This window comes from Pan troglodytes, chromosome 13, assembly GCF_028858775.2.
Source record: "Pan troglodytes isolate AG18354 chromosome 13, NHGRI_mPanTro3-v2.0_pri, whole genome shotgun sequence".
Classification (NCBI taxonomy): domain Eukaryota; kingdom Metazoa; phylum Chordata; class Mammalia; order Primates; family Hominidae; genus Pan; species Pan troglodytes.
In genome coordinates this window covers 28,363,030-28,376,088 of record NC_072411.2, presented here as the reverse complement: position 1 = coordinate 28,376,088, position 13,059 = coordinate 28,363,030, and the positions used below count along the sequence as shown (strand labels likewise).

At 45.8% G+C, this 13,059-nt stretch overlaps 1 protein-coding gene across 3 annotated transcripts in view; it reads left to right on the top strand.

Moving 5' to 3' along the window:
* LIMS2 (LIM zinc finger domain containing 2) overlaps positions 1-13,059 on the top strand; it is a 62,348-nt gene that overhangs the window by 8,080 nt on the left and 41,209 nt on the right. Inside the window, exon 1 of one of the 3 annotated variants that reach the window (XM_063791049.1) lies at positions 10,871-11,338. The exons of the other annotated variants lie outside the window; for them this stretch is intronic. The gene's annotated coding sequence lies outside the window, so the exon portion shown is untranslated. Of the gene's footprint in view, positions 1-10,870; positions 11,339-13,059 lie in introns of those variants that run through there. 3 annotated transcript variants of the gene reach the window in all.

Genomic DNA, 13,059 nt, shown 5'->3' with positions numbered 1-13,059 from the left:
GAGGCCTGTAGTTTGAGAACAGACTGGGAGACACAGTGAGACCTTGTCTTTACAAAAAAATATAATTAGCCAGGTGTGGTGATACACACCTGTAGCCCTAGCTACTTGGTAGGCTGAGGTGGAAGGATTGCCTGAGTCTAGGAATTCAAGACTGCAGTGAGCTATGATTGCACCACTGCACTCTAGCCTGAGCAATAGAATGAAACCCTCTCTCTTAAAAAAAAACAAAACTAAACTAAATGAAGATTAAATGACAATGTCTCATTGGAGAGTATCAATAAAGGAGTAGAAATTATAAAAATGAACCAAATAAAAAATTCTGGAGATGAAAAGTACAATAAACAAAATGAAAAGGCCAGGAGTGGTGGCTCACATCTGTAATCCTGGCACTCTGGGAGGCTAAGGCAGGAGGATTGCTTGAGCCCAGAAGTTCGAGACCAGCCTGGGCAACATAGTGAGACCTCGCCTCTAAAACAAAACAAAACAAAACAAAAACAAAATGAAAAATTCACTGGATAGGATAAACAGTAGATTTGAGTTGGCAGAAAAAAGAATCAGTGAACTTGACACATCAGTAGAAATAATGCAATCTGAAAAATAGAGAAAAATATGAAGAAAAATGAGCAGAGCATCAGAGCAATATGGGACACCACTGAGTGCACCAACATATTGATATGGTTTAGCTTTGTGTCCCCACCCAACTCTTATATCAAATTGTAATCCACGATGTTGGAAGTGGGGCCTGGTGGGAAGTGATTGGATCATGGGGGTGGTTTCCAATGATTTAGCATCCCCCTTGGTTGCAATAGTGAGTGTGTTTTTGTGAGATCTTGTCATTTAAAAGTGTGTAGCACCTCCCCCCTCCCTCTTTCTTCCTCCTGCTCTGGCCATGTAAGACATGCCTGTTCCCCCTTTGCACTCTGCCATGATTGTAAGTTTTCTGAGGCCTCCGCAGAAGCTGAGCAGATGCTGCCATGCTTCCTGTACAGCCTGCAGGACCATGAGCCAATTAAACCTCTCTTCTTTATAAATTACCCAGTCTCTGGGATTTCTTTATAGCTATGTGAGAATGGACTAATACAGAAAATTGGTACTGAGGAGTGGGACATTGCTATAAAGATACCTGAAAATGTGGAAGTGACTTTGGAACTGGGTAATGAGCAGAGGTTGGAAGAGTTTGGAGGGCTCAGAAGAAGACAGGAAGATGAGGGGAAATTTGGAACTCCCTACGGACTGGTTAAATGGTTGTGACCAAAATGCTGATAGTAATATGGATAGTGAAGACCAGGGTGAGGAGGTCTCAGATGGAAATAAGGAACTTAATGGGAACTGGAGCAAAGATAACCTTTGTTATGTATTCGCAAAAGAACCTGGTGGTGGTGTGCCCCTGCCCTAGGGATCTGTGGAACTCTGAACTTGAGAGTGATGATTTAGGGTATCTGGTGGAAGAAATTTCTAAGCTGCAAAGTGTTTACAGATTGGCCTGGCTGCTTCTAACAACCTACGCTCATATGTGTGAGCAAAGAAATGACCTGAACCTGGAACTTATATTTAAAAGGGAAGCAGAGTGTAAAAGTTTGGAAAATTTGTAGCCTGGCCATGTGGTAGAAAAGAAAAGCTAATTTTTGGGGGAGGAATTCAAGCAGGCTGCAGAAATTTGCATAAGTAAAGAGGAGCCCAAGTGCTAATAGCCAAGACAATGGGGAAAAGGTCTAGAAGGCATTTCAGAGACCTTCATGGCAGCCCCTCCCAGCACAGGCCTGGATGCTTCAGAGGACTGAATGGTTTTCTAGGTCAGGCCCAGGGCCCTGCTGCCCTGCACAGCCTTGAGACTCTACTCCCTGCATCCCAGCTGCTCCAGCTCCAGTTGGCTGAAAGGGGCCCTGGCCACTGTTTCAGAGGGTGCAAGCCATTAAATTTGGCAACTTTCATGTGGTGTTAAGCCTGCAGGTGCACAGAATGCAAGAGTTTAGGCTTGGGAGCCTCTGCCTAAATTTCAGAGGATGTATGGAAATGCCTGGATGTTCAGGCAGAAACCTGCTGCAGGGGCAAAGCCCTCATACAGAACCTCTACTAAGGCAGTGTGGAAATGTGGGGTTGGAGCCCCCACACAGACTCCCCACTGGGGGACTACCTAGTGGAGCTGTGAGATGAGGACCTCTGTCTTCCAGACCTCAGAATGGTAGATCCACTGGCTGCTTGCATCCTGCACCTGGAAAAGCCACAGGCACTCAAGACCATCCCTTGAGAGCAGCCATGTTGGCTGAACCCTGCAAAGCCACAGGGGGAGAGCTTCCCAAGGCCTTGGGAGCCGAGCTCTCACACTAGTGTCCCCTGGATGTGGGGCATGGTGTCAAATGAGATTATTTTGGACCTTTAAGATTGAACAACTACCCTGCTGGGTTTTGAACTTGCGTGGGGCCTGAAGCCCCTTTCTTTTGGCTGATTTCTCCCTTTTGGAATGGGAGTATTTAACCAATGCCTGTACCCCCATTGGAAGTAACTAACTTGTTTTTGATTTTACAGGCTCATAGGTGGAAGGAACTTGCCTTGTCTCAGATGAGATTTTGGACTTTTGAGTTAATGCTGGAATAAGTTAACACTTTGTGAGACTGCATGATTATATTTTGAAATATCAGAAGGACATGAGATTTGGGAGGGGCCGGCGGCAAAATGATATGGTTTGTGTCCCCACCCAAATCTCGTGTTAAATTATAATTCCCGGTGTTAGAGGTGGGGCCTGGTGGGAGGTGACTGGATCATGGGGGCAGTTTCCAGTGGTTTAGCACCATCCTCCTTAGTCATAATAGTGAGTTCTCATAAAATCTGGTCATTTACAAGTCTGGGCCAGGCACAGTGACTCACACCTGTAATCCCAGCACTTTGTGGGGCCAAGGGGGGCAGATCACCTGAGGCTAGGAGTTCAAGACCAGCCTGGCCAACATGGTGAAACCCTGTCTCTACTAAAAACACAAAAATTAGTTGAGTATGGTGGTGGGTGCCTGTAATCCCAGCTACTTGGAAGGCTGAGGCAGGAGAATTACTTGAACCTGGGAGGCAGAGGTTGCAGTGAGCAGAGATTGCACCACTGCACTCCAGCCTAGGCCAGAGTGAGACTCCAGCTCAAAAAAAAAAAAAAAAGTAGCACCTCCCTGCTCCTTCTCTTTTCCTTCTGCTCTGGCCATGTAAGATGTGCCTGTTTCTCCTTCACCTTCTGCCATGAGTATAAGTTTCCTAAGGCCTCCCCAGAAGCCAAGCAGATGCTGCCATGCTTCCTGTACAGCCTGCAGAACTGTGAGCCAATTAAATCTCCTTTCTTTATAAATTACCCAGTCTCAGGTATTTCTTTATAGCAATGCAAAAATGGACTAATACACATAAGAATAATGGAGAGAAGTGAGAGAAAGGGACATAACAATTATTAGAAGGCACAATGGCTGAAAATTTCCCCAAATTATTTGCTTATTTATTTAAAATTTATTAATATTATTATGTTTATAGAAAGAGTCTTGCTCTGTCACCCAGCCTGGAAGGCAGTGGCACAAGCATAGCTCACTCTAACTTTGACTCCCTGGGCTCAAGCATTTTTCCTGCCTCAACCTCCCAAGTAGCTAGGACTACAGGCATGCACCCCAATGCTCAGCTAATTTTCAAGTTTTTTGTAAAGACAGGGTCTTGCTGTATTTCCTAGGCTGGTCTTGAACTCCTAGCCTCAAATGATCATCCCACCTCAGCCTCCTAAAGTCCTGAGCTTACTCATCACCTAAAGGCAAGAGCCACTGTGCCTGACCAATTTCCCCAACTTTGATGAAAAACATTATTCTAAACATCTGAGAAACAATGAATTTCAAGTAGGATGAACACAAAGGCATTCACACTCAGACATATTATAGTCAAATTTTGAAAGCCAAAGATAAAGATAAAATCTTAAATGCAGCAAAACGAATACAATTCATTGTGTACCAGTAGTACAATAATATTGACAAATGATGTCTCATCAGAAGCAATGGGGGCTAGAAAGCAGTGGTATGACATGTTCAAAGTGCTTAACAGTAAAAACAAAACAACAACAAAAAACCTGTTAACCAATAATTCCATACCCAACAAAACTATCTTTCAACAATAATGGCAAAATAAAAAGCACTCCAAAATAAATAAAATCTGACTGAATTTATTGCTACCAGTCCTCAGTAACAAGAAATATTTAAGGTTTTTCAGATAGAAAGCAAGTGACACCAGAAACTAATTTGAATCCACATGAAAAACAAGTGTTGGTAAAAGTAGATAATTACAAAAGAAAGTATAATTGCATATTTCTTCTTCTTTCTTCTCTTAACTGATCTAAAAAGTAATTGCATAAGAAAATATGCATGTAACTTGTTATGGGCTATGCACATATAGGAATGTAATATGTGTCAACATTTTGTCAAAATGTTATTTAACAGTAACAGCACAAAGGAGATGGATGAAAAATTACAGCCAACATCTCTTATGAATGTACACAAAAATCCTCAACTAATTGCTAGCAGCCTAATCCAGCAACATATACAAAGGATTATATACCACACTGAAGTGGGATTTATCCCAGGAATGCAAGGTTGGTATAATATATTAACATCAATCACTGTAATACACTACATTAATACACTGAAGGACAAAACTCATATGCACCTTTCAACAGACATAGAAAAAGCATTTGACAAAATCCACCACTATTTTTTTTTTTTTTGAGATGGAGTCTCACTCTGTCATCCAGGCTGGAGTGCAGTGGCACGATCTTGGCTCACTGCAACCTCTGCCTCCCAGGTTCAAGCGATCATCATGCTTCAGCCACCCGAGTAGCTGGGACTACAAGCATGCACCACCATGCCCAGCTAATTTTTGTATTTTTAGTAGAGACGGGGTTTCACCATGTTGGCCAGGCTGGTCTCAAACTCTTGACCTTGTGATCTGCCTGCCTTGGCCTCCCAAAGTGCTGAGATTATAGACATGAGCCACCGTGCCTGGCCCACCACTCTTTCATGATAAAACAAACAAATGAAAACAAGAACAGAAGAGGACTTCTACCAACAATGGAAGAGAGCTTCCTCCTCAACACAGTAAAGGGGTTTATGAAAAACCCACAGCTAAAATCATATATATATATTTTGAGACAAAGTCTCACTCTGTAGCCCAGGCTTGGAGTGCAGTGTTGCTATCCTGGCTCACTGCAGCCTTGACTTCCTGGGCCCAAGTGATCCTCCCCCCTCAGCCTCCGAAGTAGCTGGGACTACAGACAGGCGCATGCCACCATGCTTTGCTAATTTTTTTTTTTTTAATTTTTGTAGAGACAGGAGCTCCTTATGTTGCCTATGCTGGTCTTGAACTCCCGGACTCAAGTAATCCTTCTGCCTCGGCTTCCAAAAGTGCTGAGATTACAGGTGTGAGTCACCATGTGTGTCCTAAAATCATGTTTAATGATGAAAGACTGTATGCTTTCAGCCTATGATCAGGAAGATGACAAGGGTGTCTGCTCTTTCCACTTCTAGTTTCTAGCCAGGGACAATAGGCAAGAAAAAGAAAAGGCATCAGGACTGGAAGAAATGAAGTAACACCCTCTATTTGCAGATGACATGGTCTTGTGTATAGAATAGTCTAAGGAATTTCCAAGAAAGCACTGGAATTAACAAGTACAGTAGGATTTTAGGATACAAGATTAATATGCAAAATTTATTTGTGTTTCTATATGCCAGCAGTCATAATCTGAAAAGGAAATTAAGAGAACAATTGCATTTGCAATCATATCAAAAGGAGTAAAATACTTAGGAATAATTTATCTAAATGAGTACAAGACTTACACACACTGAAAACCACAAAACATTGTTCAGTAGAATTAAGGAAAATCTAAATAAATGGCAAGACATCCTATGTTAATGGATAAGAACACTCCTTTATAGCCACACTCACTCCCGTACTGCAACCATTCCCAGTCTCTGGCAACCACTAATCTATTTGTCATCTCTATAATTTTGTCATTTGAAGGATATTATATGAGTAGAATCATACAGTATGTGATCTTTGCAGGTTGCCTTTTTTCACTCAGCATAATGCCCTTGAGATATATCCGAGTCGTTGCGTGTATCTTACCCTGCCTTGTTATGTAAGCTTTGAATATTTTTTAGAATTCCGTTTTTACTTATCTATACTGTTTTGGGGGTATATCTCTTTGTATAGATTTTTTTGTGGTTGTTCTAAAAAGCCATACATATATAACTTATGCACAGCCTACTGGTGGCAGCATATTACCAGTTCAAATAAAGTGTAGAAAACTTACCTCCTGTTAATTCCCTGTATTAGTCAGGAGTCTCCAGAGAAATGGAACCAATAAGATATGCATATATATAAATACAAAAGGAGATTTATCATGAGGAATTGGCTTGTATGACTATGGAGGCCAAGATGTCCCATGATCTGCCACCTGCAAGGGGAAAATTCAAGAAAGATGGTATAATTCAGGCTGAGTCAGAAAGGCTGAGAACCAGGGGAGCTGATGGTATAAACCCCAATGCAAGGGCAAGAAAAGATGAGATGAGACATCCCAGCTCAAGCAGGCAAGAAGGAAAAAGGGTGAATTCCTCCTTCCTCTGCCTTTTGTTCTGTACAAGTCTTCAGTGGATTGGATGGTGCCCACCCATGCTGGGGAGGGCAGTGTACTTTGCTGAGTGAGTCCACAGATTCAAATGCTAACCTCACCCAGAAACACAGCAGCAGACACAGCAGAAACAATGTTTAATCTGGGCAGACAACGGCCTGTCAAGTTGAGACGTAAAATTAGCCAGCACAGTTAATCTATTTCCCTCCCCCATGTATAATCCTCTTAAATATTTCTTTCCTGGCCCACGATAGTTTCATCACACACACATGCTTATCAGCATTCAGTGGAATACTTGGGGGAACCCTCTAGAGATCTGTGTCCACTCTCTGTGCAGCCTCCTCCTGTCTGGTATCCAGTCCTGTGGCATCTGGCTGCCTTGGTCTCCCTGTACTCTCAGCTCCACAACTCGAGGAGTCTTCTCAGCCCCACCTGGCTTTCCCCTCCCTGGGCGAGGCCTTGGAAGTACTCTCACAGCAGAACGCTGGGGCAATCATGGCTTCCTTTGTTGCCCATCTCTTACAGATCGCTGTCCCTCGCTGCCTGATGTTCAGTATCCCAGAAACAATTGTTTCATGTATTTTGTCTGGCTGCTGCTACTCCATCTTGGCTGGGTACAGAAGTCTTAGTAATTTTTTCTTGTTTAAGAAAATACAGTTTTTTAATAAAGATATGTCATTGTATTCATATTGCATTCATATGTAATAGTTTTCTTATTGAGTTGTAAACTAATAATGAAATATTCTTGGCCGGGCGCGGTGGCTCACGTCTGCAATCCCAGCACTTTGGGAGGCCGAGGCGGGCAGATCATCTGAGGTCAGGAGTTCGAGACCAGCCTGGCCAATATGGTGAAACCCTGTCTTTACTAAAAATACAAAAATTAGCTGGGTGTGGTGGCACTTGTCTGTAATCCCAGCTACTCAGGAGGCTGAGGCAGAAGAATTGCTTGAACCCGGGAGGCAGAGGTTGCAGTGAGCCGAGGTCGCCATTGTACTCCAGCCTGGGTGACAAGAGCGAAACTCTGCCTCAAAAGAAAAAAAAAAAGAAATATTTTATTTATTGTTTTTGAGACACAGAGGCTCGCTCTGTTGTCCAAGCTGGAGTGCAGTGGCGCCCTCTCGGCTCACTGCAACCTCCGCCTCCAGGGTTCAAAAAATTCTCCTGCCTCAGCTTCCTTAGTAGCTGGGACTACAGGTGTCCACTATTATGCCCGACTAATTTTTGTATTTTTCGTAGAGACAGAGTTTCGCCATATAGGCCAGGAGGGTCTTGAACTCCTGACCTTAGGTAATCCACCTGCCTCGGCCTCCCAAAGTGCTGGGATTACAGACGTTAGCCACCATGCCCGGCCATAAATTAATAATGAAATATTCTTAACATGTATCATTTAAATTTCTATTATGGTAAATATTGATAGATATAGCCCATATAAATAAATGCTCTTTGATATACTCAACACTTCTTAAGAGTATAAGACAGTGGTATTGAGACCAAAAAGTTTGAGAACCACTTTCACATATGAGTTTTCTTACGCCTTACAACATTCTTATGAGGAAGGTACTGTTGTTATCAACCTTATTTTATACATGAGGAGACTGAAGCCGAGAGAAGTGAAGGAGTTGTCCAAGATCATACAGTGAGTGTGAGACAGTATCTGAACCCAAGTAGCCCGGCTCTGTAGTCTACGTTCCAGGATCCACCGTGCCACGCTGCCTCCATTAGCATATGTTTTCAGACTGTTACAACACTTTTAAGCTTCACAGAGTAAACATCAGATGCAGGCCCAGCCCTGTTCTTCCCCAGCACCTGCACCCACTTCTTGTCCAGCAGAGGCCATGGGCTCCAAGTGTCTTTGCGTTGCCCACGTCTGGCAGAAGGTGTGTGGTTGATCTCCCTCACCCTTTGACCTCACACCAATGGGCTGGATCCACCTGGACAGAAGCGCAGTGGGGTTGCAGCTTCTCTTGGGGGTACGTGGCAGAGGTGGTGGGCCTGCCCGTAGCTGGTCAGCCCTGTGCACATGCCCATTTGGCAGATCAACGTTAGTGCCGGGCCAACTTACTGCACTGTGGGCTTCCCAGGCTGCCTCTCCTGGGGCAGATCTCAGGCTAGTGTGCAGCTGTTGTAGCAGGACGAGTCGCAGACAAAACTCCTCAGACACCAGATTAAAGAAGGAAGAGGTTTTTTTATTCCGCCGGGAGCGTCGGCAGACTCGTGTCTTAAGAGCCGAGCTCCCCGAGAAAGAAATTCCTAGCCCTTTTAAGGGCTTATAACTCTAAGGGGTCTACGTGAAAAAGTCATAATAGATCAAGTAAGCATGAGAAACGTGACTGGGGGCTGCATACATCAGCTAACAGAACAAAAAGTTTTACAGTGCTTTCTCATACAATGTCTGGAACTTACAGATAACACCAGTAGTTTTGGTCAGGGGTTAATAATATTATTATTATTTTAGCCACCAGGGCCAGGTGGTGGCACCAAGGTCGTCTAGCTATTTATCTTACTTCTGTTTCTTTCCAACTTTTTGCTTTCTCCCTTTTCTCCTGTCTTATAAACTAGGGAAAAGGGGAGGTTGGGGAGAAACTGAGAAGGCCAACAAGAGAAGTGGTGGCCTCATACCATACTGTAACATCTGGAATATGAAAAATGAGTTTGAGAGTGAATTGGTTTTCAAACAGAGTCTGTTATTATTTTTCTTTCTTTTAAAAAAATATTTGTATGAGAGACAGGGTGTTGCTCTGACACTCAGGCTGGAGTGCAGTGGTGCAATCATAGCTCACTGCAGGCTAGATCTCCTGGGCTCAAGCGATCCTTCTGCCTGGGCCTGCCAAGTCGTTAGAGCTACAGGTACTGGTCAAACTGTTTTTTATTTATACAAATCCAGTTCAGGAATAGATATGTTGGGTAAAGTGATATTTGAGATTCTTTGAGCAAAACAGGATGATATACACTCTACATTTAGGCAGCTCCTCATACAAGTGTGAAACTTACCAAGAATGTTTACAACAACATGCTGTAAATATTTACTGAGCAGTTTACACTCTGGAATATAGCATATTTATAACATGCGAGTAGGTTATTTTAAAAAATGTAACAATACATGGGACTGGGCATTGTGGCTCACACCTGTGGTCCAAACTACCCAGAAGGCTGAGGCAGGAGGATTGCTTGAGCCCAGGAGTTTGAGGCTGCAGTGAGCTATAATCACTCCAGTTTACTCCAGAATAGGAGACAGAGTGAGACCCTGTCTCTAAAAATCCAAAGTGGCTATAGAGTAATACATCACTGGTTTCAACACATCTTCTAGTGCCTGCTTTATCTCTAGCTGGCTCTCTGTTGGGCTCCGTGTTGTGTAAAAGCAAATAGTCCCCCCTGGAGGGATATAAAATTTGACTGAAAATGCAAACCAGTTGTGCTCATAAAAGTTGGACACAGAAATCATGTACACAGTTTACATAAATCCCAGCACTCCTTCCTCCAAATGGCACGAGACCAGGGAGAGCCTGGGGCACAGCACATTGTGAGTGGTGCCTCTCAGCTACAAGACCCAGGGCAGTCCTGATGCGCACTGATACGATGCAGAGGCAGACAGCTGCCATTTATTTACGAAGAAACTGCTATGAAATTGCAAACAGAGGCCAGTGCTGCCCAGTGGCTCTCACCCATCACCCCAGCACTTTGGGAAGCCAAGGCGGGAAGATGGCTTGAGCCTGGGAGGTCAAGGCTGCAGTAAGCTGTGATCCTGCCACTGCATTCCAGCCTGGGTGACAGAGTAAGACTCTGTCTCAAGAAAAAAAAAGAAAGAAAGAAAGAGAGGGACAGCGAGAGGGAGAAAGAAAAGGAAAGAGAGAGAGAAAGAAAGAGAAAGAGAAAGAAAGAAAGGAAGAAAGAAAGAAGGAAAGAAAAGAAAGGAAGGAAGAAAGGAAGGAAAAAGATTGCAAACCACAAAATGATCACAATCAGGCAAAAAATAAATGTACATGGTTAAAAGTGAACAAAGTGTTGCAGTACCCATCTTCTGGAGGTGATTTTTCTTCTTTCTACTTATGAGCATTTCTAATACAATGAAAGTTTTATAGCAGAAAATTATAAAATAATTCATTTATGTTATTTTAATATAAATAGTCCTGAGATATTCCTCTTTTCAGGGAAAATAGTACTTGGCAAGACAGCATCCTAGTAGCTGTTCTTGGGTTGTTCACGTAATTAGTTGCCCGGATTCTTTTCACTGTGGGGCTTCTTTTGCAGTCTGTCCGTGGATACCGTGAACATCAGACTACCCGGCCGGGCTCCTGCGCTCAGGGCTTCGGGAAATGCTCATTCTGGGGCTGCCCCTCTGCCGGCCTCTCTGGATTCAGAGGGCAGCCGCTGCTCCTTTTGTTTTGTGGGCCTGGCTCTGGGCCCGGAGCAGCACCTCCCTGGGGAGGCCGCCTTTCCTTCCGCGGCTTCTTCCGTCTCCTCCTGACCCCAAGGTGCCTCCGGCCTCTGCCTCCAGCTAAGGACCTCTGGCCAAGCCTCCTGCCCAGGGAGAGGTGAAGCTGCCGTGCCTGGGTGCCCCGTGGTGGCCGGACACTCCTGGCGGCTGCTCAGTCTTGCACGTGGCTGTGCCAAGCGGGCCAGGCAGCTGCTATTTCCCTCAGAGAAGTTGCTGGCGGCGCTCAGGGAAGGAAGCACCCGAGGAGGCGGAGCGGCATCTCAGCCACAGAGGTAAAGACTCTGTGATGGGCACAGGGCCCCGGGAGGTCCTTTCCACCTGCCAATCGCTGCGCTGCCCCTGCAATTCCCTGTACTCTGAGTGGTTGTGCTAATGTTGCTCATTTGGGGTCAAGGAACAGCCCTGGAGGGGCTGCCCTCAGTCAGGCGGCATGGGGACGGTGAAGGTTCAGCCCACCGTGGCCGCACGCGGGGCCTTCTGCGGGCGAGGCCACGTCTGGATAGGCTGGGCTTGGGATGGGCAGCTGCTCTTTCCCCTGGACAGAGTGGAACAAGCTCCAGTGGGAAGGTCACAATGGGAAAAAAGAAGCAAAGTGACCCTCAGTATGTGGAAGAGATACTCTCAGAGGCAGGGCGAGACAGGTGCCCCGCAGGTGAGGAGCTCTGCGCCCAGGAGGCTTCTTGCTGGATACTCGACGGCATGATGTGTTGAGGTGTAAAAATGTGGCATTCCTGGATATGTGGTGGGGGCTGCCCTCGGGTAGCCAAACCCGTGAGATGAATGGAGTCTGTCCCAGAGCAAAGGCGAGAGTGAGATGGCCTTTTCCTCCCAAACTCCAAGGCCAGGTCATCTTTGGAAAATTGTGAAGCTCGATGGTCCACCTCTACTCCTGAGTAAATCAGACTTTCAAGAAGGGCACTGTGTTCCCCTCAGACTGAAAAGAATCCCTGGGTCTCTTGTGTGTTCTGCAAATGTTGAGAGAATTGTGGATCGACATTCCGCCAGCTTCTCTCACTGAGCTGCCGTGTGGCACAGGGAGAAGTAAGGCCATTTTGTGCTGGTCAGAGGGTGTGTCTAATGACAGTTCTGAGGGCAGGCTCATATTTTTATTTTTATTTATGATGATTATTTTTAAAAGACAGGAGATTGCTCTGCTGCCCAGGCTAGAGTGCAGTGACACAATCATAGCTCACTGTAACCTCGAAATCCTGGGCTCAAGGGATCCTCCCACCTCAGCCTCATGAAGAGCTAGGCCCACAGGCATGCACCATCGTGCCCAGCTGGTTTTATGCTCCTATTTTTAAAAAGAGACATTTACTTTTCAATGTGTTGTGAAGCCTGTGGGTGCCAGGGGCGGTGTGCTGCTCACTATTCTTCCTTTGGCCCAGGGAGCTGCCCGGGAGGGCTCCGGCTGTGCAGGTGCTTCCCCGCTCCCCCCCCGGGGGGTTCTCACAGCCACTTCCCGAGTTAACTTTGGTCTCGCAAGAGGCGGCTGAAGGCTTTGAACTTTGTGTTGATATTCGGCAGGTCTCTGTGTTTTGCCAGTTCCCAGTGCCCTGAAAGGGACAGGCCTTAACCAGATTTGGGGCAGAGGCCTTGTAGAGTGGCCGTCTGGGTGGCCTCACATCACATGGGGCCATCCTTGAACAGGCAGGATGAACAGCCTACCTGTTGGGAAGGCATGCTAGCTCCTGCCCCAGGACCTGGGCCGTGGCAGGAGACCCTGAGGCCTCCTGAGAGCTGCAAGGCCTTCTCCATTCCCTGTGGTCACATGGGGACAGGGCTGTGGCTCTGGATATTGGCGGAGGCTCATGGAGGCTCTTTGAGACCCCGGGTTCTCCTCAGCCTCCTGCTGCTGATTAGCCACGCTGACCAAGCCCAGCCCCTCTCTTGGCCCTGGGTCCCAGCTCCCATGAGCGTTGGGCCCTGGGCTGTCTCAGGTAGCTGTCCCCTGGAGTAGGGAAGGGAGAAGGTGGGGGGTGGAGAAACTCGG